Source organism: Equus asinus, chromosome 4 (genome assembly GCF_041296235.1).
Source record: "Equus asinus isolate D_3611 breed Donkey chromosome 4, EquAss-T2T_v2, whole genome shotgun sequence".
Taxonomy (NCBI): domain Eukaryota; kingdom Metazoa; phylum Chordata; class Mammalia; order Perissodactyla; family Equidae; genus Equus; species Equus asinus.
In genome coordinates, this window is record NC_091793.1 from 92,307,355 (window position 1) to 92,333,642 (window position 26,288).

General features: G+C 39.0%; 1 long non-coding RNA gene across 3 annotated transcripts; it reads left to right on the forward strand.

The window, feature by feature from the left end:
• The first annotated feature begins 344 nt into the window (after window positions 1–344).
• Window positions 345–24,292, forward strand: LOC123285026 (uncharacterized). Of its 3 annotated transcripts, XR_011502813.1 has the most exons (5): window positions 349–679; window positions 4,583–4,655; window positions 13,079–13,163; window positions 21,457–21,609; window positions 22,280–24,283. It is a non-coding gene; the product is annotated as an uncharacterized lncRNA (long non-coding RNA). The 3 variants fall into 3 exon arrangements; XR_011502811.1 differs by having other exon boundaries at window positions 345–679; window positions 13,079–21,609; window positions 22,280–24,292; XR_011502812.1 differs by lacking the exon at window positions 13,079–13,163 and having other exon boundaries at window positions 351–679; window positions 22,280–24,282.
• The last annotated feature ends 1,996 nt before the right edge of the window (window positions 24,293–26,288 follow it).

Here is a 26,288-nt window from a genome sequence, read left to right on the forward strand (position 1 = left end):
CTGACTTCTTATAATTAACTACTACTTTAATATCATGTGCTGCAAATGGAACAAAGTGATTTGATCATAATCCACTAATTAATTCTTCCAGCAAACAGAGTGCCAAGTACTGTGTCATTACTGACTTGCAGAGTTTGGATGATGAGTCCTATTAGATTTGACTTCCTTTTTTTTTTTAAGATTTTATTTTTCCTTTTTCTCCCAAAGCCTCTGGGTACATAGTTGTGTATTTTTAGTTGTGGGTCCTTCTAGTTGTGGTATGTGGGATGCCGCCTCAGCATGGCCTGATGAGCAGTGTCATGTCCGCGCCCAGGACTGGAACTGGCAAAACCCTGGGCTGCCAAGCAGAGTTCTCTAACTTAACCACTCGGCCACGGGGCCGGCCCCTAGATTTGACTTTCTAACTTTCACTTCTTTTAATCATGGGCAAGCTGCTTAACTTTGTGAAACTTCAGCTTCTCTCTCTTTCTCTCCCTCTCTCTTTCAATCTGTGTTTGTGTGTGTATGTGTGTGTCTTCATTAGGAAGTATGAATGATATAATATAAATCACAGTGCTTTAAAAAAATCATTTTACAAACAGTAAATATTTTTTTGAATCCATTTTCTCTACCAAGCTTTATGGAGACACAAAAATGAGAATTTCAAAATCTGTGAATTCAAGGAAATCCCTCTTATGAGGTAAGAATTTTTTATCTTTTCTTTCTTATATTGTATTCTTATGTTTACTTGTCAGTGTTTTCATTATAATCTACATGAATTAATGCTACTCCTTAATGCTATTATTTCTTTACTTCTAGGATCACCAACTATTATTATTAACCTTTGTGTTTTAAAAATGTATGGGCCTGTTGGGAATAGGAATTTGTATTCCCTGTTTGTCAGTATCTCTGAAAGCATAGCTATGGCTTAATAATTCCATTTTTAGGTATACACTAGGCAGAAATGTACACATATGTTCACCAAAAGACATGTACTACAATGTTCATGGAAGCTTTATTTATAATACTCCCTACTGGAAATTACTCAAATACACATCAACAGTAGAATGGATAAACAAATTGTGGCATATTCACACAATAGACTACTGCATAGCACTGAGGATAAAGAAACGACATCAACACAGGCAGCAGAGATGAATCTCGCAGACATAGTGTTGAACAAAAGGAGGCAGACACAAAATAGCACTTAGTCTGATTCCATTTATATAAAATACAAATACAGGCAAATTCACCCATGCTGCAAGACGTTACCCTTAGTGGGAAAGGGGGTAGTGATTGAAAGGGGCACAGGAAGGGCTTCTGGGATGCTGGCAATATTCTGTTTCCTGGTTTGGCTGCTGGTTACACAGGTGTGCTCAATTGTACAAATTCACTGAGCAATGAATTTATGATGTGGGCACTTTCCTGTGTGTATATTACATTTAAATAAATTTTTGAAGATCTTTAAGTATGTCCTGATTACCGTTTGTTTTGGAAAAGCTCAGCACTGGTTGGCAGGACATCCAGCTCTCCGTCTCCTGCTCTCCTGCCCATGTTGGCATCTCAGTCACGGAAATAACTTTTGCTTCACCTACGTTTCCTTAAGACTCTTGACAGGAAGAAATGGCCCACGTCTCTCTCTAATTGCCCCAGTAGATTATTTTGAATTCATTCCTTGGCTACTATTAGCATCTGTTTCAGGATTGCTTACTTTGTGCTTTATTTTTTTTTCTCTTCTCCATCTGCTCAGTTTTAAAAATGATTTCTCTTCTTCAGTTGCTCCCATTTGTTTTTTATCCTTGACTATTGTCAAGATCCCTTTTTCCTTTTGTTTTACTTGAGTTTTTCTTTGCTTTAGATTGCCGCCTTTCCATTCTCAGTCATTTCCCTGGCAATCAAGAGTGTTCTAGAGATCTGCCTCATGAATGGCACCACCAAGTGCTGCATATGGTCTATCCAGCATCTGAAGACTCTTGGCTGAAGGGGTGTGTTATCGCCTTGTCTAATGATGTACATAAAGTGCCATTTCTGCATTTCTGTGCTTGAGGTTTCTCTTTACCACACCTGGAGCCATTAGTATGGTGTGACCCACTTTGAAATCCTGCTTAGAGCTGTATTCATGGCCAGCATAGTGGTGGCCCAACACGCAGAGCCTCCTTCTCCCTGGAAAACAGATCCAGGCAGATGGTTACTTCTACTACTCTCTGCTTTAGTCTGATCTGTCATTTATTGTCCCCTGATTATACCCTAGATCTGTCATGTTTTAGTCAATTAATGTAAAACATGGCAATCTCTCCATAATTAATCTAGTTATTATACCTCAATAAACAATTTTATTTCCATATAATAGACACAAAAATTTCTTCCTATAGTGACAGTAAGGGATTATAACCAATTGAATAAAATAATCTATGAACCCACAGAGATAATACATATGTATACACACACACACACACACACACACATAAGTACATAAATGAATTAGAAAGGAAAGTTTCTTTCTTTCAATAGGTCATCAATTAACAAATGTAAAACAAATAATGGAGGTAGAAAAATCAGCATTTCATACACATTATAGTAATAACTGATTCAGTCAAGACTCATCAATGGACGCTAAAACTATTGGGCGAAAGTTCAACAGGAAAGAGGATATTAACATAATCTCAAAGTATTTCCCTACAGAATACCTATCGATAAGAGAAAAACTAACTTTATTATGGCAGACACCAATTTAACCAAGCAATCAACATTCACATGACCGATAATGGGGCAAATCCAAAGTGTGTGCTTGCTGGAGTGATATGCTGAGGACAGAACATCACTTGTGTCATATTCCTGCTGAAGACGCACAAACTGAATCTAATCATGAGTAGCATTTGATAAACCCAAATCGAGAAGATGCGTTGTTCTCAAAAAGTCAGTATCATAAAAGAAAAAGAAAGGTTGAGGAGCTTTTTCAGGTAAAAGGAAATATTTGTTGAAGTATTCTTAGGAAATCATCATGATAGGTGCAACTTGCCCTGAAATGGTTCAGGAAAAAGGTATAGATAGATAGATGATAGAGCAAATGTGGCAAAACAGTAACAGTTGGTGAATTCAAGCGAAGTTATACAAGAGTTCTTTGGAATACTCTTTTAACTCTTCATAAGGTTGTATTTCAAAAGAAAAAGCTAAAAATGAGAGTGTCCCATATTCTTTTGAATTTTTTTCTATACAATGAGGCAGGCATAAATTAAAAAAAAATCAATATTTCTTTGAATATATTAGAACCTATCTGATTCCCAAAGATAGCTCATAGTTTCTGTTCCTGACTTCTGACTGTCAGGCAGCACGTTGCTCTGAATCACCTCCACTGAGGTTATGATGAGTGAATGGCCCGTGATGAGATTCTAAAGTAGTCACTTTCTGATTGCCTTCTCTGGTTCTTCCAAGAATTCTCTGTCGTAGTCTTTGGCCTTACTGAATTATAACTAGGTTCTCCCTGCCCCTTCCCCTGCCCCTCCCCACCCCCAGGCGTCCCCTCTGTGAGCTCTTCAGCACCATTCCATGATCCCCTCTCAAGTGCTCAGTGTCATCTTGAGGCCAGGCCACCTTTTCTCGTCTTGCTCCCTACAGCTTCCCTCTGCTTTTGAAATTCATGTCATCTCAGGCTCCATATCCTGCATGCCCCTTACCCCACTCCTTTTCCTTTCTCATGGTGCCTCCAGCTTCTTCAACTTCCTGTTTTGTTCCACACTTAGCCCACCTTCTCAACTTCTGCTCATGTCTTTTCTCTATTAGGAGGTCCCTAACCTCTATCCAGGACAGGTAGTGCCATATTGACTACTTTTTTGTCAGTAAAGTAGAAAAGATAAAACATAAATGCCATACAACCAACAAACTTCAGATTTGTATTATAATATATATGCAATACATATTTTATGTATAAATAAATTATGTGTAATTGTATATATGAGTGTGTATATATATACACATATATATATATATCACTCACTTCAATTGATCTTCTAAGTGTAATTATTCTTGACAACATAGACAGTACTCAATAAATTCTTTTTCCTTCCTTTCATATTAAAGTAGGTTGGGCTTAGCAACATACTATGAAATTTAGATGCCGTCTCTAATTTTATCCTTACAGTCTTACAAAGAGGAAGCAGCGTGTTTATGTTTCAGAAATCCTCCTTGTGTGATTTTTGTTGGAAGGCTGCTCTAGGCCCCCCTCTGAGGTAGCCGAGAAGACCAGACATTTCTTCTCCCAGGACTCCAGAAGCTGGCCTGAAATGTGTGATCTGGGTGTGACCAATCAGATGCCTCTGACAAGAATTTGGCTTCTAGAACAAGCATCCCTGAAGAAGCAGGGATGGACAGAAATTCATTGTAGCGGCAGCAGTTAGTGTCCGGTGCTCGGGTGACACTGACTGGGCTCTAACCAGGCAGTCCCCTTGGCTCAGTGTGTGTTCACACACACCTAGACTCCCTTGTCTTCTTTTTATTTCCCAACATAGGTCTCCAGACTGTCAGCTCATTCTGTGAGCTACCTTCCTTCCCGTAAATCAATTTTGGCCTCAGATCCTAAATTGTGTGTGTGTTGTTTGTTTGACAGGCCCAGTAGATGTGAATACTTCAATGAGGGATCTGATATTGGCAGATATAAATTACCCAACAGCCTACTTCAGGTACGTGGTTAGGCCAGAATTTAAATTCCAGTTCACTGGCTTCAAAACCAGTTCTTTTATTTTATAATATAAAGTCATTTTTAAAACATGTTTTTATTTTATTAATATTGTTAAATTTATGAGCCACTCCCCAATGTACTCAGTGGAGGAAGGGCAGTATCAGTGTTCTACAGCCCAAATCTAACAGCCACATTCTTTTCTACTTCTCAGTCAACTCAACTGACCTCTTTTGGGATGTAAGTCATCCTGATTTCTCTTATGCCGGTAGAAAAAAATCATTCCCTTTGCTTTTCCTCCGGGGAACCTTGGAGCATGTTGCATGTTATTCTGTAGCCAACAAATCATTCTGCAAGAGGATAAAGAGGTTTCCTGGTGGAGGTTCTTTATTTGGCAGGCTTACCTTGATATTTTGACACTAATCTTTGTGAAGATGGTTTTTTTCCTCCCAATGCAGAAAATCAGTCATTAGCATCAGAAAAAAAAGAAAAATGTCTTACAATATGTTTGATCCAGGAACTGTGCTGTGTGTGTTTTTCTTTTTGTGTGAGAGTTTGTGTAGGTGTTTTCTGGACCAAACTTTTTGACATTCTTGTAACCTGCAGGATTGGAAATGCTGCTTCTGAAAGAAATGCACTGTGGAATCAGGAAGAATGCCCTATTCAGGTCTTAAGTGGCACCATCTGTGTGTCTCTTAAAATGTGGGCGCCTTGAAAAGCTTTGTCCCTGAGAGCAAACTTGGCTTCCCACAAGCTGCCTAACCTTGGTGATGTTGTGCGAGAGGTTTTTCCTCATCCCCTCTGATGTGGACCTTTGAGAGGCTGACTTACAGAGGAGGCGAGTTTCACCCAGTTGCGAAATCTTGGGAATAAGAATGTACTGCCCGATAAAGAAAGCAAAATCCCAGCTGTCAAAGCAAGATTTCCAAATTAAAGCGGACAAGGCCCTTATTCGTTTTCATATAAATAGGTCAAAATAATCACCAACAGGCTGGAAGTGTGCCTACATGGCCACAGCTGAGAATTTTTTTCATCTCTCTTGTCTTCCTTAGTCCTTTCAAATACGATGAGGGTCAGAGGCAGATGAGATGGAAAAGCTGAATGTTATTCTAAGAACCATCCCAAGTCTTCCAAGCTTGCTTCCACTACAGCGTTACTCAAAATAGTTTTCATTTGTAATCTAAGACTTTTCAATAATAAATATGTATTGAAACCAATTGTGTATCTCAGCCAAATCTCCTGAAGGAATATCTTTAGACTTTATTTTAAAACGACGTATGCATACACATTACTAATACTTAATTATATTTTAGGCTCCTTTTTCTACTTCTGCCTTAAAAATACAATTTCTTATTAAAATAGTTTAATAGCTCCTAAAATCTAAAAATCACAGGTAATATATAATATTTATTGTACAAATTCCAATTTATTAATCTGAAAATTTGTAGGTATTCCCAGAACATATTTAATACCGCCAACTTTCTTGAATGTAAATTCAGTAAACAGTATCTAACCGCCCTGAGTGAAGAAAACGAGTCACTTCCAACTTCTGACAAGATTCTTGGTAGAATTTACAAAGTTGTACATCTTGGTCTTGTTACTAAGACATAACGAATTTTTTTTTTCCTGTGTCTGTTTTGGAATGATTCTTCCTTGATTAATCCCGAGAGCTTCAGGTCTCCCTGTTTGCAGACCGGGTTGGAACCCCTCAGTTCTCACAGAATCAGCCTGCCCTCCCAGGCTGTGCTTCCCCAGGCACACGGTGTCTGTGTCATTCGTGCCTTTTGAAGCTTTGCACAGTGTTCAGTGTGGTACTTAGCACACAGCAGGCACGCCACGTTGCCAATGACCAGCATGTACACACTTCCCACATCGACCGACAAAATAGAGAGAGTTGTCATACAGCTACTTTTTCTCTTCTTACTCAGCCTGGATATTTGCCTGACAACCTTGAATTTTCACTCCTAAATCTCTATCAACAGATTTCCTGCATTATAAGCTTTATTTTGGGTGAGGCACTAAGACCAACTCTACACCTCTGTCTTCTTGTTTGTAAACTGAGGGTGTTGTACAGAATGATTTCTAAGCACTCTGGTAGATTAAAATTCTAGAACTTTATCATATCTGATGACTTACAGCTATCTCAGCCTGGATATCCCATTGGCGTATTTAATCCTTCAAATTCAAACCCTTTGCCTTCCAACATCTCATTCTTGTCCTTATTTTCTTTGAAGGAATTGAGAATTATTTCCTCTTCAAATCCCCCTTGTCCTAGGTGCTCATATCCAATAAGATGCATGGCCCTCGAGCTTCTAAGTGCACTGTCTTTCCAGTTATACACACTTCCTTCCTGCTAACACCGAGACTGTCTGATGAAAGACATTATGACTTTCAATAGACTATTAATTTTCCTGGCTATAGTTTCTCTTCCATCCAAACCTACCATATACATTGATTCCGATCTCCAAATGATTACATCATTTCCTCCTGTTAGTTTCTATTATCTACCTAATTAAGTCAATAAATATTTGTATCCACTATCCTTTGTCACAATATCCCAAACTACCCTCACAGGTATTTGCTCCTCTTTCCAATATGTTTCCTATCAGCTTCTCCGTGCCCAGGGTGATACAGCCCAAGCGATGGCCTCCTTGCTCAACCCTCTGGCAGAGACTACCTAGAGGCTCTGAGTCCCAAACCAAATTCTCAGAGAGAAACCTGATTAGCTCCTCAGTTCAGGTGTCTATCCCTGGCCCAGTAAACTTTGAACAGGACAGATGGTCTTACTCAGCCAGCTGCCCTCTCCGTAAAGGCACCTGAAGCAAACTTGAGAAGGAGACAGAGATAGGGCAGTGGATCAATGTTACTTAGAGAAGGGGACACAGGCCGGCACACACTCTAAGAAGAATCAGTCTAGTGTCAAAGAATGTGAATTTGACCCTGTACGTATACAGGCTTTCATAATTATTCCAAACTTCACGCAGACCTGCAAAGAGATTGCAGTACCTATATCTTCCATATGACTTACTGGACCTTCTTATTCTATATGGTGCTTTGTATCATTGTCCCCAGTTATTTGTTGTATGTAAGAATTATGGGAGAGGCATGTCTCAAACAGTTAAAGTTGTGGCTATTTGTACATGGTACTGTCTGGAATCAAATAGATAAATAACCAATTAAGTTTTAGAGAGAACTGTAATATCAAAAGAGCCACCAACCTGGATTATAAAAGACTGTGACTGTTTGAGATTTAAAACAACTTTGCTGTCCCGAACTTCTATAGCAGAAAGCAGCCTAACAAAGCTATGTAGTCCCCCCGAAAGGCACATTGCTAACGTTGTCTTCATATGTGGACAAGGATGATTACGAGAAAGAAAGACCCTTTCAGAGAGTGGAGCCAAGACCCCCATGGGGTAGATGGTCTAGGGAAATCCTCCAAGGGAGCAGACAGGGCTTAATCAAGGAATATTTCCTGTGCCTAGGAAGGCCGCTCTTGCGAAGTTTGACCAGCAAAATTTCAGAGTTGCTGTAGGCCAGTGACTTCTATATGTCTCTCATTCTACGATGGGATTATTTATTGCGGTTGTCTTGTCCCTTATTTAACTATTGTGTATGTGTGACAAGGGAAGCAGGTAACTTATTTTAACTTCACAGCCTCTGGATAAAAAAGACTCCCATCTGGCCCTGATATAGATAATATTATAAAATCTTGGACATGGAGCCTTTTGCTATGATTGAATTGGAGTGGATTCTGGAGTCTCTGTCTTGGAGAGGAGGAGAGTGTATTTTATTCAAGGAAGGGCCAGAAACAAAAATTTGTAACTAGAGGATAGTCATGTAAGGTACGTTGTGTAAGGAAAAACATGGTTCCTAATTATTTGCTGTGACTACATGTAAGAAGATAATTTCTCCCCACGTTTGACTATCAGGCTTGGCCATGTGACTTGTTTAAGTTAATGAAGTGAGAGTGGGATCCACATAATTCACTGCTGTATAGAAGCTTTAAATAGTATCTCATGGATCTACCATTGCTCCTTTTTCTCTGGCACAAAGCTGAATGTCCCGGATAGAAGCTTCTTCTTCATGTCTTGAAATGAAGACACCGTGGAACATAACCATTGTCAATCTGCACAGGATAAGTAGTGAGAAACAAACATCAGTTGCCGTAAGCTATTAGGATTTGGGAATTTTTGTTATTACAGCATAAAAATTGATAGGTGCAACCTGGCATATGAAGTAGTTTATAAAATAGTTTATAAATGTGAAGTCCTTTTTAAATTTTCCACTTGAAAGAGTGCTAAAGATCTAAAACTTCGTAGAGGTAAAGTAATAAAGTCACTAAATATTTTTCTATTTCTTCCTCTTTTCTTCTTTGTTGCTTTCTTTTTCCCTCCCTCCCTCCTTTCCTTCCTTCCTTTTTTCGAGCATTGGTACCAGCTTTTTAAACAATCTCATTAAGAAGATCTCTATATAAATATGTGACAGTTGAACTTCTCTGGAAGGAGAGAAGGAGATTGGGGCAGTGAGGGCTCAACATTTCTCCCTTACCTCCTCACAGACCCCTCCCCACACTCGATATGCTTGAGGTACAACTTTTAAGTCCCTTCAGGGTAGAGTGTAAAAGGGGTTTAAGGTCCAAAGAAGGAAAGTAACGTGCACACAGCCGCACAAATTTTTTGTGAGCCAGGTGGGAGGCCGTGAAGTGTACTGGACTTGGGAATAAGACAGACATTGGTTTGAATCTCTGCTCTGCTATGGATTAAATGTGACCTTGGGCTACCCCCCTTGACATTTCCAAGTGTCTGTTTTTTCATCTGTAAAATGGGGACAATATAACCTGCCTCATAACAGCTGTGGAGAAGATTCAGGGCAGCAGTGTGCTTGCATGAAAAATATTATTATTATTTGCTCCTTGTTCTTGATGCTGTTTCCTTTCCAACACACAGTGCTTCACTAGAATTGTGTAAATTTTTATCAGAAAAAATATGTTTGAAATGGCTTGTTGCTCATCTTTATTTCATAGAGTGGACACTGGCTTGTCCATGGTCACATTGCTAGAACTAGAATGTGAGTCTTCTGTTCTCCATAGGTATCAAACTGCTGTTGAGTCTCTAAAGATCTCTGGGTTTAGAGATGCATGAAGCCTCATTGTAGTTTCTGAAAGCTCCTCCTTATGTTCGAGTGAGCAACTGGTGGGCTTCATTTTTCTTCATTCCTGGACTGAAATGTTTCCAGTTAGCCCAGCAGAACCCAACAAAGCATATCAGAAACTGAGAAACTATACTTTTGGGTTTAATCTGGAGTTGATTCTGAAGAACTATAAAATGCTAGTGTGAAAGAGCTATTTCCCCATTTCCCTGAAGACTTTTTCTGCCTGAATGACAGACAGTTGGTGCTGTAAAATGAGGGGATTGAGACCACCCACTTAAAGAATAGCCACCAAATTTCTTCTCTGGGAGAAGAGAAACGGATACGACTTTAACATCAAAGATTCCTCTAGAAGATGCAAGAAGGCCTGAGAAAGAAACCTGTCAAGCAATGCAGCTCTGCTTGTCAGTTTTATTAAAAGGGTGCCTGACTTGCATGACTCGGACTCCGGGTGTGTCTCTGAACTGCAAGTAACAGCAAGATTTTACTTCCAAGGCAGGAAGCAACAGCATTTGGGTGTGACCAATTAGGCATTACTTTGGCATTTCCCAACTTGCCGTTTTGGTAAAGCCCTTTGGGGCTGAGAAGTTTACTCAGAATAAAACCACTTAAGTCACAAATTCTTTAGGGGATGCAGGCTCTGCCTGCTAGGTTTTAGGATTTTTCTCTCTACAAGACAGCGCAATGCCCAGAAAGCCACGGAAGCACTGGGCTAAAGACTCTCTTGAAGACCTTCTATGTCCAAGTTTGTTTGTTCATGTAAAGAAGAAGATATCTACGTCTTTTCTTCTAGTTTCATTTCAGCCCATTGTAATACTGAAATGGGACTGAGAATCTGGAATGGAGATACATGCTCAATTGATTCTTTTGTTCCACTTTTTAGGCTGGCTGGGTTCCTGACAACTGGTCGGTGATCCTCCCCCAGAACGAGACGCTTTCCTGGCACTCCTGGGATAGGGTGGTGTGTGTGTACCTCTGGCTCTTAGAGCAAAGAGATGACCCTGGGCATGGGGGTAAGATGGCACAGGGAGATACAGGGTGGGGTGCCCAGGCTAATTTAGGTCAGGCAACTGAACTGGGAGAGTGGCATGATGTTCCTCTTTTCTGAGGCCTTGCTGGCATCTCTAGTGACAAATGGCTTCCCTGAGTTTAGCTGTTATCACACCTTTGTCCTCAATGAGTAAGGAGAGTTTGTTTAGAGTTCCAAGCTATGGCAAAGAGATGTGAATGGACAGCCCAAAGGAAGTAACTGTTGCCAAGTTGTGCATTACGAGCAGGTATCAGTGCTTCCAGAGAAAGCCTAATAATAAGTTTGGAGGAATTTCAGTACTCTTTTGTTTAGCTCTGCTGTTTAACAACTCAGTAAGGCTTTGTCTTCTCTTTGGGAAAAAATGGAAAATATTCATACCTCATTACTGATTCTATCTGATAGACAGTGGATGTTTAATAATTATTAGTTCCCTTCACACTCCTTAAATGATTGAAATGATCATGGAAGACTCAGCTTAGCAGATTTTAGAAGGTAACCCATAATCGTTTATTTTTAGATTGCCTTTCTCTTTTTATTGTCTTTGTCTTTTTTTGCTTTGGCATTATTTTATAATATACTTATAATCTACTTTATATGCTTTAGAAATATTCTTTCATATAGCATAATTTGCTGTTATAATATTCTACAGTTCCACTGTCCAGCAGTTCTAGTCTGAGCGCATTGATACCCACAGTCCAGAGGATGTGAACATTCTGGCTCCTTTACCTGGAGGTCTGTCTGTGTTGTATCAAATGCTGAAGGGCTGTGGGGCTGAGGCAGCTGCAGAGTTAGCGTGCTAGACGACATAGTGGAAGATGATAGGGATTGTGAGCCATGTGGTATTGCCCACAGCCCAGAGTTTCACTGAAACTGAGTTTCTCAGCATGGGGACTTCAGAACAACAACAGAAGCCCTTATGCTTATTTCTTTTAAATATCAGTTCCATGGACATGTTAAATTAAAATAGTCTACTTGGATGAATCCTGGGAATCTGATTTTTTTTCTTTTTAACAACTAATGGGATTCTTGTGAATAAAGTTTGATAAAGAGTACCTACATCATATTGACATAAGAAATGAAGATCTATTTGTTAATTTTCTAAATTACTGGGTTGCCTGCCATTGGCTAACAGAATAGTGTAGTACTGGAATCTCCAAGTAAAGGGGGGTTATGCCAGAGAAGGAATAAGAATTCCAACTGGTAAACAGATACATTTCCCTTGCATTTCAAATTTGTTCAAGGATTTTGGAAAAAAGTAAAAGAATTTACGATGGCATTTTATATTTTTAAAAATGAACATATTATGGAGCAGAATATATGATTCACATAATTTAAATAAAAATGACTTCAAAGAAATATGAAGCTAGTGGCAAGCTTTTTGAGACCTCTCCCCAGACATCCTGGGGTAGTCACTCACCCTCCCCTCCTTAGGGACACTTTGCAGGCAATGAGCAAAATCCACTGTTGTGGGGGGTTAGGACGACAGCATCAGGAGAAATCTCAGCAACTGATCTTTTGAAATATACAGTAAAATTTGTATTTGTGGAAACACTCAGTTTTTCTATATCCCTCATTTTTTTAGAAAAGCAAATATTAGTTACCTAAATCAATAACAGACTTTTTTCAATTTAGAGTATGACTGGGAGACGCTGAGAGTCAATCCAGTATCATCTGCCTTCTATACCTATAGCATTTCCCAAAGGTAACTGAGCCTCCTGCAGATGACTCTGAAGATGTGCAAAGTTCTCAATTATTTTATTTTATTTTTGTGTGTGAGGAAGATTGGCCCTGAGCTAACATCTGTTCCCAATCTCCCTCTTTTTGCTTGAGGAAGATCATCACTGAACTAACATCTGTGCCAATCTTCCTCTCTTTTATGCGGGATGCTGCCACAGTGTGTGGCTTGATGAGTGCTGCTAGGTCTGTGCCCAGGATCCAAACCTGCGAACCCTGGGCCATCAAAGCGGAGCAGGCGAACTTAACCACTATGCCACCGGGCCTCCCCTTCTCTTGGACTGTTAATCCTTCACCAAGTTTTTGCAGTCTACAAAGTCACTTTAAATGATCCCCATTGGTTTTGAAGAGATTGGTTTAAAATGCAAATCTGATGTCTTTCCACTTTCTTTCACAGTTTCTGTCACCCACACGGAACAAGCAGACCACATTTTATTGCCTAAGTGCTATGGCTCTGTGCTTACCGTCTAGGTTCACTTTCATGAATGTCCCATATGTCTCCTTTGTTCTAACAGTGCCAGACCATTTGTAGAGCCTGTGATATGCCGTGTGCTTCCACGCCTTTTTACCCCTGCACGTGCTGTTCCTCGCCTGGTGTATGTATGTTTCTCATTGATAAAATCAACTTAAATTGCCTTCTCTCTGAAGCCTGTTTTAATGCCATCCTTCTATCCCCGGCTATTAGTAGTAGCTCCTGCTATCTTGTCCCCAGAACACCATGAAAACAACTATTTCACAGAAATAAATACTCTGTTTTCTATGTATTTATTACTATGTAATGCCTATGCTGCTGAAAGTTTCTTGAAGGCATTGTCACATAGACTTCACTTTTCTATCTTTAACGGTGAGCCCAGAGATTAGCACTTAATAGATGCCAAAAACATATTGATTTAAGAAAAATTGAAATATACTAATTATTTTACATCTACATATATAAGGAAATAGAATTTCACATTGTTAAAATTGCTGACAGACATGGTCTTTGGGAAGCAGAACAACTTAGGTTTTAATTTTACATTTTCTGAATGCTAGGATTTGAGAAACAACCTTTCTGAGTCTGTCTTCTCATCTATAAAAAATTTAAAAATAATACATATTTCATAGGCTTATAGTGAAGATAACATACTTTAAAAAATTTTGCATAAGATTTGCTACAGTAGTCAATAAATATTAGTTTCTTTCCTTCCCCTCTCCAAAGACTTGAATAAAAAAGTGTTTTTTGTTTGTTTAATCCCAACTCAACCAGAAAAGTAAATTAAGTGGAACCCAAACCCCCAATTCTCTAAGCGTTGTGGTTAATTGTTACTGCTGTGTATGTCCTGATAAACAAGGCCAAGGGTCTGTTTGTGCTGATGCAGAGTTGGAACTGCTAAGTCCCAGACCAAAGATCTTTATGATACATGGGGGCATTCTTATCCGTTGTCCAGCAAACTTCCCATATTTTCCCTCATCTGACCCAAATCCCAGAGCTCACAAGATAGGTACAATAATGAAGCCTGTCAAAAATCTGTAATATTTCAACTGTGTCCATGTAAAAACGACTTTGCACAGCTGGCTTGGTAACAGTGATACACTGGGAAATTTCTTCATCCAGCATGTTTCCAAGCCCACTTCCACCCGTGGGGACAGGAAGAACCAGTCAGAACGGAATCCCATTAATCTTGACCATGTGGGAACACCAAGCAGTTTAGAAGTTGGAAATTCTCCACATACAGGCACTGAAATTATTTTTCTTACGGGTTAGCATCGGCTGTGTTTTGGTCTGTTGCATTTTTAAACAGAGAGACTTTATTTTTCAAAAGGATACATGAATTTCCAAGGGTTCTCTGACCGTGTCAGTCTCTTGATGAGGTTGGAAACTTGTGTGAGAACTTTAGACAAGTAAGACCCACTGGAAATGGGAGCTCTGGGCTCTGAGCCTTCGTTGGAAAGCTAAACACTAAGGTCATTATGCATCTAGTGAAAAGTAACTCGGTAAGATTGTTTGGAGGTAATGGGCTTTTATTTCAAAGAAAAGAACTGGGAAAATTTTTGCAAATGAGGATTAGGAACAATCTAGATAAACTGTAAAGAGTATAAACTGTGAAAGAACTTGCTGAGCTGAGGTTTAACTAGAGGAAGTGAAGGCGATGGAAATAGGAAGATGATCAAAAAAGATATATTGACTTGCCATTCTACCTCAAAGGTTGTAACCTTGATGTTTGGGCATTATGGCCTTCTGGACCCAGGGGGTTGCTCACAATTTTCTCATGGATCAGTTAAGTAAGTACCAACTGTCACTATTTAGCCTTATGAACGTGAACTATGATTGTAGAGTTCCAGGGAGTGACAGAGGTGTGGTCAAATGCCAGAAACTTCAGTGTGTACTGCGAGCTGATTCCTCATAATGCAAGAGAAGTTGAGGCTTCATTTCAAAGACCCTTTTCACAGGGTCTGATACAAGATATAAGAGAACTTCCCCTCCAGTTGTGCATGTTCAACCACAAGTGAGAAAAGTGCTGCCAACTTGATTTATTCCTTAAGGTAGAACCAAAGTGACTTCTTGACCACATAACCTTGTCAGGCATTGTAGGCTTTATTTATTTACTTTTTTGATGGTGATGATACCTTCTACAAGGAACTAAGGAGTGCTTCCTGTAGGGAAAGTTTCATGTTTGTCTTTCCAATAATTCTTTTTGAGTTCAAATGTCATAATTAAACGTTGGGAAGAGGAGGAAAAAGGGTTGAACCAGCTTGAAAATTCTCTGCTGCTTTGACAGCTGGCGTTAGGAAAGGTTTCACTCCCAAATGATTGCTTAGGTGCGGTGTCCCTGGTAACATAAACGCTGTCAGTTCCATTTTATCAGACTGTAGAATTTCCCTATCTCTTCAATTTACATTTGTAGCTGCTTTACATTCATAAAATCTCTGTAACTAAGCACTGAATGGAGGCAAAAGGAACGGCTTCTATGTACGCCCTTTCCTATACCCTCTCCAGTGACAGGGAAATTCCCTCTGTACTTGTTTATTTTTATTATAAAATTATAATACATGTACAGAATAAAAAATTAAATATCAAAAATGTATTAAAATTAAAAATTAAAAAATTAAATCTCCTCTTTCCACCAACCATAGCCTTACTTGCAAGAGGCAACAATTTTTACTCTTTCTAATGTTGTTTTCTATGGTCATGTTCCCAACACCAAATTACATGTTTGAAATTTGACTTGTTAATTCGTCAGTTTTAGACTTTATTTACTCCCGAATGTGAAAGATGGAGAATTTAGCCCTATTTCTATCTCTTCTTTCATTCTCCGTCAGTTGTTAATTTTTTTCCTGTTCTTCTAAGGGTTAACTCTACAACTGTGAAACAATACATGTAAATATGTTTCTTGACCCATCAACTTTAGACAGAATCCATTGATTTCATATTGTCTTAGATGAGGAAATAAATGCATCAGAATCTTCTTCTATTCCTCCACCTCTCCCTCCCAACCTTGGTTGGTTGTATCTTTACTTTTCCATTCCCAAAATATATTTCATGCATTCTTCTCTGTAACTGTAATGAAGTTTTCTACTTTAAATTGATTGAAAACCAATAAGCAATATTTACAATATGTTTGTATTGCAAGAACCAAATAGTGTGATTGTGCTCATAGAGAAAGAATATAATCCCGTGTTATTAAGCTCTTCATTTGAATGACAATATTCCAAACTTCAAAGTCAAATGGAGAATTTCTTGCTCTACTATCCAATTACTCCCTAATTGGTGTAAAGTTGAGCCAAATTTTATTTAACTTCATATTTGGGCCGTACTTTTCTTGCACAACTTTTTGGGTTTTTTTTTTTTGTAGGGGACATGAGGAAGAATAATTTGCTCAAGCTATTCCATAGATACTTCATTAGCAATTGCCCTGATTACAGCCTACTCTTGCTTTCTGGCTTTGGCATAAGCTGGACCTGCTGGGCACCACTAAAGAAAACTAGCTGCCCTGTCCAGTGTCACAGACTCCTGTGCATCTTCAGAATATAGCCTTCTCTGTTGGGGTCTATTCATCAATATGATTCCATTTATGTTCTTTCTTCTAGGAACTTACCAAAATTTCTAATCTATTGATGGCTATCGTATCAGTCTAGGTTCTCTAGAGAAACAGAACCAATAGGATATCTATATCTCTATGTGTATCTATTCCTATCCCTATATTTCTCTTTCTTTCTTTCATTCCTTCCTTCCTTCTTTCTTTAGTTCCTTCCTTCCTTCTTTCTTTCTTTCTTTTAAGGAATTGGCTCATGTGGTTAGGGAGGCTGAGAAGTCCCAAGATCTGTAGTTGGGCAAACTGGAGACGCAAAAGAACCAATGATGTAAGTTTCAGCTCAATCCAAAGGCCTGAGAACCAGGAGAGCTGATAATGTAAGTTTCAGTGCAAGTTCAAAGGCAGGAGAAGACTTATGTCCCAGTTTGGAGACAGTCAAGCAGAGAGAGGGAATTCTCTCTGACTCATTCTTTTGCTCTATTCAAGCCTTCAACGGATTGGATGAGGACCACTCACATTAAGGGCAATCTTCTTTACTCAGTCTCCCAATTCAAATGTTAATCTCATCCAAAACCGCATGCATAGATACACCCAGAATAACGTTTAGCCAAATATCTGGGCGCCTCATGGCCCAGTCATGTTGACACATAAAATTAACCATCACAGATCCCTTTCTCAATTTCAGTTCCATTACATCTTTTATGACATTTCCACGAGATTTTGGAGGAGAGATAAACAAGGCCCATCCCTTCGAACCAGAATTATTGCTTGCTTCCCGGTGCCAGGGTGGTAACTAATGTGGTTATTTATTCTTCAGAACAATGTCTGCTGGAGTTCAGCCCATTCTGTCTTCCCTTTCGTGCCCTCCCCTGTACTGAAGTGTCTGGACGCCTAGAAACTGCATTGCCCTAACTCTGTTGCTGACTGATTTCTATTAAGTTTTGCCATCAGGAAGTATTTCAGTGCCATTGCAAGGACAGCTAAGGGGGAATCCAGCAGGAGCTGTGGCCAAATGTACAGGTGACTGTAGGTGACAGTGACCTCCAGCAGTGTCAGTGGATCTGAGAGTAGGAGGAGGCAGTAGTGGGGATGACAGATGACCACGGGCTCCAGCATCATTGGTGGCAACCCCAGCAGCAACTGCACATTTCTGGGCTCTGTATAGTACCCCTTTTCCCCACTTTACTCACCCACCCAATGAAACTTTTTTAATCAATTTCTTGTATTAAATTTCCCTGTTTTGGAAATTTTAGGGCATTTGTTTTCCTGACTGGACCATGATCGATGTGCTCACTAACATTATATTTCTTGTCTTTCTTTGAGATGATGTGGTATATCTTTAAATACCAACACCAGCTCAAAGGAAAAATTAAGGGAAGAGATTGTCACTAACTTTTATTTAATGCTTGCTGTTTTCCACTCACAATAACTCTGAGGTAAATATTATTACCCCCATTTTATGGATGATACCACAGGCTTAGGTATACTTTTTTGACCAAAACCGTATAGTACAAACTGACGTCCAAATCAGATTCCACTCTTTTCATCTGAGAGAATCATATGGATGTTTGATAGAAATCCTATCCAGTTCACATGGCACATGAATAGCTGGAAGTCCCCTTCGTATTTAAATCTTCTAAGACACAGCCTAATCACTTTATGTTCTTAGACTTTGAAAAGATTGTTGGGCTTTGATTAAAATAGTCCAGAATAAGAGCTTTAGCAGAACTCTCCAATGCACACAATTCAAGTGGCAGATATGCTAGTTATTCTAATGATTTTCAGTCATTAATATCTTTTAATAGCATGGGGTTTCTATTCTCATGGTCAGAATTCTGGATTGAAAAATAGAAAACCTTTTCTTAGAGGATTTTGCTCTTTCGATTAAAGAAAAGAATGAAGCAAAAGGAGAAGGATCTTCTCGCACATCATCACACAGTAGCACCACTGCATGCAAATGAAATTAGCAAACAAGCTTTCACCTGCTTGTAGGTTTCAGCTAACAAAGACAGGCTTAGACCTTGCTTCTGCCGAGCTAGAATGACATTTCCTAACTGAATATCCTTTCACCAAAAAGGGAGGAAGAGGATCAGCTTAGGGAAGGTTTATTCCTTGGGAAGGTTTTTGGAAAAGTCATTCCAGGAAATTACTAAGCATATCTTCCCAGCATTTAATGTGATATGTTTTATAACTTGCCACCTTCCCTTGGACTGTAATGTACCAGCTAAGTTGTTCTTAAGTAAAGAGCTCTTACAAATGTGTAAAAAATAACACGTTTTAGACATCTGTATGCCTATACCTGAATTTCCCTCTGCGCACAGCCACATAACCCAGTTCTAAAAGAAATCAAGCTTGGCTCAAGCATGTAACAAATTTTTTGTGCATGCCTGGTTGCCTTTGCTATTTCTCTGCTCTTTGACAATCTTCCCCTCAGAGGACTGGGAGACCCCAAGGTAAGTAATTAGGAATGTAGAGGGAACAGATGCTGGTGTGCTCTGAGAAGAACATTAAGCCCTGGAATCCTTGATCTTGGGGCAGACAGTGGAGCATCAGGATCCGCCACTTCCAAACACATATTTCTAGGGCTCTGCTCCATTGGCTATCACTCTGTTTAAGTTTTAATGTAATGCCATGTGTCTTATTGTTTTCCTTAGAAGGAAAAGGAAAATTCTTTCTTCTGGGACAAATAATAAAGCAATGACGATGTGTTTGCATTATATATATGTGAGCAATAGCCACTTACCACTTAAGAAGAGTTGTTCCCTATTGTCAAAAGCCTGCATTCAAATAGTCAGAGGCACCAAATGTCTCCTGGCACGTGCCCTAATGGTTTTCATTTTGACAAATAATTTAGCAAGAGATTAAGTCTCAGCATGACTTTAATTTTGAAGTTTCAATTACCATTTGCAGCTTCATAGAATTATCAGTGTAAGAAAAAGGATAAATTCTAGAAGGAAGTTTTGTTACTCTGGTAGTATTAGCAGAAACCACTCAAAAAAAGGAGGAAATGTAAGGGCTTTGTAAAGTAATGGTGCATTTGCCAAGTGTGTTTCTCTATCCTTTTAAATTGAAGCAGAGACACTGAAGTTCAGTATGTGTTTGGATCAATACACTTTGGCCCTTGTGGAATTTTCTCTAAGATCAGTGTAATAGTTTTTCTAATGAAAGCTTTAATTTGCTAAGCAAAACTCTTATTTGAAAACATAATGTTCTTGGTTAATAGCCATGTTTTACAGAACTCTTTCCCAGTTATGTTTAGTCAGACCTATGTAAAATTTGTTCCTTGAAAAGCATAAAATTCTTGCAAAAAGGTAGGGGGAACAGACAACTGTAAATAACTGAAACACCTGAGAGATCCCGTACGACAGGCATAATGGTAGAGTTGGATGGTTACTGAAAAATCATATTTTGCAACACCTTTATTTTGCAGTTATAATAACTGAGGCCCAGCAGGATTAAGTGGCAATTCAACATCATCCAACTTGTAGGAGCAGAGCTGCATCTTAAAGCCATATTTCAAAATTAGTGCCTTATTAAGTGTTAGTGTTTATATAGTTCTTGAATTGGCTGGAGGAAGTCTTTGAAACAAGAGATGGAGAGGCGTGGGAACTGTGTGTGAGGGAATGTCAAATGCAGAGTGAGCACTGGATACCCATCAGCGTCATTCACGCTCCTGATCACTTCAGGTTGCCTAAGTGAAAACACATGCTTAGTTTATGAGGATTTAAGTTTGTAAACAATATGTCTCAATGTCCCTTGTATAAGAAATAGAAGCTCTGATCATGGCAAACAATTTCCTAACCCCAAATCAAGACACATTTTGTAAAGTGTGTGGGTATGTTTAAAGGTGTAATAGACCAGACAACTGAAATTAGAAATTTTATTTTTCTATTGCTTAAATTATTCCATAATAATTAATTAATTATCCTCAAAATGTTAAAGGCATGTGTCAGAATTGTGAGAATTTCCATACAAAGCGCAATCATGCCCTTGCATATTCCTACTTTATTCTCATAGCAATAGTCTCTTTAGCTACAGCACGTAGGAGCTGACAGCTAGATGGTGTTAGAATGCCTAGTTCATCAAACAAACTCAAATAAGAGTCCATGAAAGTAAAACATAATTAAGAAAGGAGAGCGCGTAAGAAAGTCGGAAATTCAGAGGGATATAAGGACTCTGGGTCAGGTGCCCATGCCATTCGTGCACATTTGCATGCGTGTATGTTTGAAGGAAGAATTTTCTTCATTTCAGTTGGGTACTCACTTCAATCACCATCCACAGAAAAGAAGTGCAAATCTTTTAGCCTGTGTTTTAGAGCTGACATATTTTCCCTCTCACGTCTTTGATTTACTCTGCTGAAATGCCTGGTTCTCAGATCAGCTTCCGTATGGACTGCAGAACAGAGAGACGGAAATGGACGCACTGGGAAAAAACCCTCTGCGCTTCCCTAAAGGTCATGGGAGTCGAATTCACTGTAATTAAGTGCTTGTAAGATCAGGGAGAACACAGGCTCCAGAGGGAACACATGCTCCACAGTGTGAATTGAAGTTCAGAATGTCACCTTCTTCCTTTGTGCTGAGTTGAGCTCCAAGGGCTAGGAGGAGGAGTGCTTTCTAAACTCCAAGGTGTATTCCCACTCCATGTCATGTTCCAAACCACGCAAAATTGTCCAGGGTGTGATTTCCATAAAGCAAGGCCAAAGGCCCTTGACGATCACAAGGAATGGGGTTTCTCTCTTCGTCACTGTTAGCAAGATCTTTTCTGGGCTCTGGACAGCTTCTGTGAAAATATGGTATTCCAAGCTATATGCTATAGTTTCCCTCTTTTCCATCTTGTCTTCCTTTCCTTTCCTTGACAAGTAATTTCTCCCTCTAAATAAGAGACAAAGCAGTTTGAAGGATTTGGATGGGCACTAACTGAAGGAAGCAGTCGAAATGCTAAAACATTGGGCAGAGAAGATAAGAGACCTTGGGAACCCCCATGCCAAACTTCTGCGAGAAACAGCAATTCAGCAAGCCCTGCAATGAGTTTAGGTATGTTCCCTTCTTCTGTTACTGCATCCTGCTTATTTGGGCTTAGCCAAAAAAGCATACATAATACAATTTCCACTTCTTTCTATTACACGTAAGTGCAAAGAATGAGTTTAGACTTAAATTGGAAAGGGCTTAGAATGGGGGAGGGGAGTCCTTCAATCAATTTATCTATCTAGCTAATCATCTCTAAGCCAGAAATGAAAACCAATTTGATTTTCTGAGAACCCTAACAAGCAAGCTAATTTTTCCAAAATTATTTTTGGAACAAGTATGAACAGAGATGAATATAATGAGTTTCAGTTTTCCTCCGGTTATGAATCTATTGTGATGGGTTGGAGCAAAGGTAGTTAAAGTTCTCGAACACTAGCTGCCGTGGAGCAATTCCTCCTGCTCCCAGCACGTCTGTCTAAAGGTATAAGGTTGCTTGTTAAACTCAGGAGCGTATCTAGGGATTTCATTTAAGTGCGTTGGCCTACTAGCATGTTGATTTGGAATTTTACACTAGCGAAGCTGAAACCATGGGAACTTTATGAAATTGTGTTTAATTTTCTCTTGCAATTTGAAAGCAATCTCCTCTCCCTCTCTCTTCCCCTTGTTAATGGACACATTTTGATACTTTTGCTATTATTCTTTTAATCCTTTGAGTAAGTGGTTTTGTTTTTTGTCATAGTGTTATTCTCCTGAAGCTGCTTTTATGTCAGCAAGATGTTAAAGCTGTTTGATGGACGACATGTCAGAGAAGAGGTACTTGGCTAACTCATTCCTTATTACTCCTGGAATGTGACAAGCTTCAGTTTCATTCAATAGAGTTTACACAGCTGTGCGTAAGGACACTGTATGAGGCCTTGGAGTTCAATCACTCACCAAAATAAATCAACCAACAAATATTTATTGGACATCTACTGTGTTGGTAGAACAACGTATCTTGAGCTGGTGCTGGAATATATTACAAATCCACAGAGAAAGAATTTAAGCTCAGAAGCTTTCATATTTATCAAATGCTGTGGATAATCATTTAGGAGGTGTTCAGAGGAGCTGCTTGTGCCATAAGATGGTCTGTGTAAAACTGTGCATGTTTTGTGGAGTAATAGACGCAAAGTCTAAAGAAACTTGCCATCATGTATCAGGAGCTCCATTGCACCCCCCAAATAGAATAAACTGAACAAACAAAGAGACAACCAAAAACATCAGAAGACCTTATTTAGAAATACAGAGTTGACATCTTTGAATGAGTTTAACTTCTTGAGCTATACCCTGTACAGATATGCTTTGACTAAAAAGTAGAATAGATGAAGGCACAGCTGTCCTATGGGAGGTTGACTCAGTGGGTCAACATCAGAGCAGAGCACTGAGCCAAGCCACCAACTCTATGAAGGTCTATGGCAAGGGTTCTCAAGAAGAGTTTGTGTGCCCTGCGGTCTGGGGGACACATTTTGGCAGTCTGCTGTGCAGCCTGAGCTTAGTGTTAATTCTTACATGTCATAATAACAAGTGCCTTCTGAAGTTTGGCTGTGCCAAGCACTGCTTTAGACAGCTTAGGTATATTTCTCATCGAATCCTAGTAACAACCGTTGGAGGTACTTAGTCTTTATTTTACAGATGAGAAAATTAAGACTTAAATAGGTTTAGTAATGTTCCCAGTGTCAAACAGCTAATAAGTGGCAGAGTTAGTATTCCAATCTTGGTCCTACTTGAAGCCCATGCTCATACTCACGACACATATTGTCATCAACTTGTAAGAGCTTATCTTACTTGACGACATGTCTGATGTTATGAGCGGCCTCATTAGATTTATGTGTGGGTAAAGTGTGGTGGAAGCATTTAGAAACATGATGCATCTTTACATGGATTTGCTGTCATTTCTCTTTCTTCTCTGTGCTCTCCTATAATGTATTTCATTTCTATCTAGTTACCACTTTATATGTTTTATCACCCAACATGACCCTATTTTCCTCTTCTAAGATATTAACTGATAAATAAATGTTTATTGAATAAAAGAATGAATGAATATTTCCCCAAGCAATAATAGCTATATCTTCACCTATCATCAATATCAAAATTTTCTTTTTCTATTTAGCGTTTGGCCACAAGACAAGATCAATAATGCTTAGGTTCATTGCAATGTCTAATCTAACTTCTGACTAATAAAAAAAGCCCCTCTAAGGGGGCAGAGAACCAGATCTTAATTTATGCCTCTGTTCTCAGCATCATATTTTAGTCTTTGACAAATGGTATGCTCAATAATTATTTGTTGAATGATTTAAACATCGTCATTACCTAAAAAATAATAAACATTTATTCAGTAACAGCTATGTGTAAGTCACTAAATTAGTTGATGAATGGAATGCAGGAAAGCATAATAATAATTGTGGTCAGCGTTTTTCGTGTGCTGTGCACCATGCTGAGTACTTTCTTTCCATGTGTTGCACTAAATCCTCCCAAAAACCTGACAGACACTGTCGATATGCCAATGTTGGAAATGGGGAACCTGACTCCTAAAGAAGTTAAGTAAATTATTTACATAGCTTGTAAGTAGCAGAGCCTGGATTTGAACCCAGATCGGGTATTCTAAAACCCGATAGTCTTTTTCTTTTTTTTTTAGGAAGATTAGCTCTGAGCTAACATCTGCTGCCAATCCTCCTCTTTTTGCTGAGGAGACCAGCCCTGAGCTATTCTTTTATTAATCCACTTTCTCTTATGTATTTACAACCATTTCCTGTATATGTTGCTATTCTTTATAGCTTCCAGGCCCCAGAGTGATAATGCAGACCAGGTGTGGGAGACCAGCAGAGCGGCACATTGGAAATTCTCTGGAATGTTGTCCTGGAAGAGTCCCTCAATCCTTTTCTCTCTCTCTCATGGATTATGCACAGCAATCCCCACAACTTTCCTTAGATTCTGGGTTCAAAATCATAGACTAATTTTCATCTCCCAATCAAACTATGAGTTTTAATCCGAGGCAAACATCTTTATTTTTGATGCCACATGAAGAACTTCTATGTTTTTTATTTATAGGCCTATAAGAGTGGGGAAACGGATCTGAATTCTTAATAACTTTCAAACGGCAATGACCTCCTCCCTTTGGAAAGTGGTTTTGAGCCATCAGAACCCGTATGTAATTTGTATCAAAGAAAATATTTGCGTTTGCATTTTTAAAAAACATTTAGTATTTCTTTTAAGTAGGTAATATTCACATGGTTCAAATATCAAAAGTTCTCTAGGCGGTCTTCCTCCTGACTCTGTTTCTCAGCGACCTGGCCCATCTCCAGGAAGCACACACCATTCCCTACTACAAGGAATATTTTTTAAATAAATATTTAAATTGGTAATTTAATGTGGTAATCAGTAATATACATGACTACAAATAGCTAAGAAGATGAATATTTAATGTCACATTTGAACTAAAATATTGCTTAAAATATCAGATTTCCTGAAATCTTAACATCATATTGATTCTGAGAGTAGCTAAAAGAACAAGAATTCTAACATAAAAATATGAAGGGATGGTCCAACGTTTGGACAAGGAGAGATGACTTTTTTACCCAGAACACATATCATGATGTGTTTTTTTGTTATCGTAACAAATTGGAGTCACATGATGGCAGTATTATAGGGGAAGGCAATTAAACTGTGCTATTTAATGCTACCTCTAAGAAATCAATTTTCAGTCTTGTACTTTGACTGAATTATACACATCATCAAGGGTTTTTTAAAAAGATGACAAAGAATCTTAGACCTCTACATGGAGATGCTTTAGGAAAAGAAAGGGACAAAAATTGTTCCAAGATGGAGCAGTATTGAGTACCCCCATAGATGGGACCTCCCCTTCCCTAGCCATAACACCCAGAAATGTGTGATACGTTACCAGGTCATCTCTTGCACTTAAAGACAATCATTCAAAGAAAAAAGTTCACAACCACTGCAGCCTCTGAGGCTTATAAAGGTCAACATGTGAGCAGGGATGGAAAGAGCCTTAGACACACCCAGTCAAGATTAAAAGTTGATTTTGAAGGGACTGGCACCATGGCCTAGTGGTTAAGTTTGGTGCACTCTGCTTTGGCAGCCCAGGTTTTGTTCCCAGGTGCAGACCTACACCATTCATTGGCAGCCATGTTGCGGCAGCAACCAACACACAAAATAGAGGAAGATTGGCACACATGTTAGTTCAGGGCTAATTTTCCTCAAGTGAAAAAAAAAGAGGAAGATTGGCATCAGATATTAGCTCAGGGCGAATCTTCCTCAGCCAAACAAAAAAGTTGTTTTTGAATAAGGATATATATCCTTACATATATACATTTCTTTCATGCTTTAAAATAAAAACTAATTAGTTAATTCTCTTTGGAAGTTCAGAACCCAAAACCTCACAGAAATGAAAGATTGAGAACCAAGTTCTAAAGCATTTTTAGGGCTGCATTTGTTTTCAATTTTTTTTGGAGTTCATAATAGTTTGCATCATTGTGAAATTGCAGTTGTACATTATTTCTTGTCTGTCACCATATAAGTGCTTCCTTCACTCCCTGTGCCCACTGGTAACCACCGATCTGCTTTCTTTGTCCATGTGTTCATTTATATTCCACATATGAGTGAAATCATGTTGTGTTCATCTTTCTCAGTCTGGCTTAGCATCATGCCCTCCAGGTCCATCCATGTTATTGCAAATGGGATGATTTTGTCTTTTT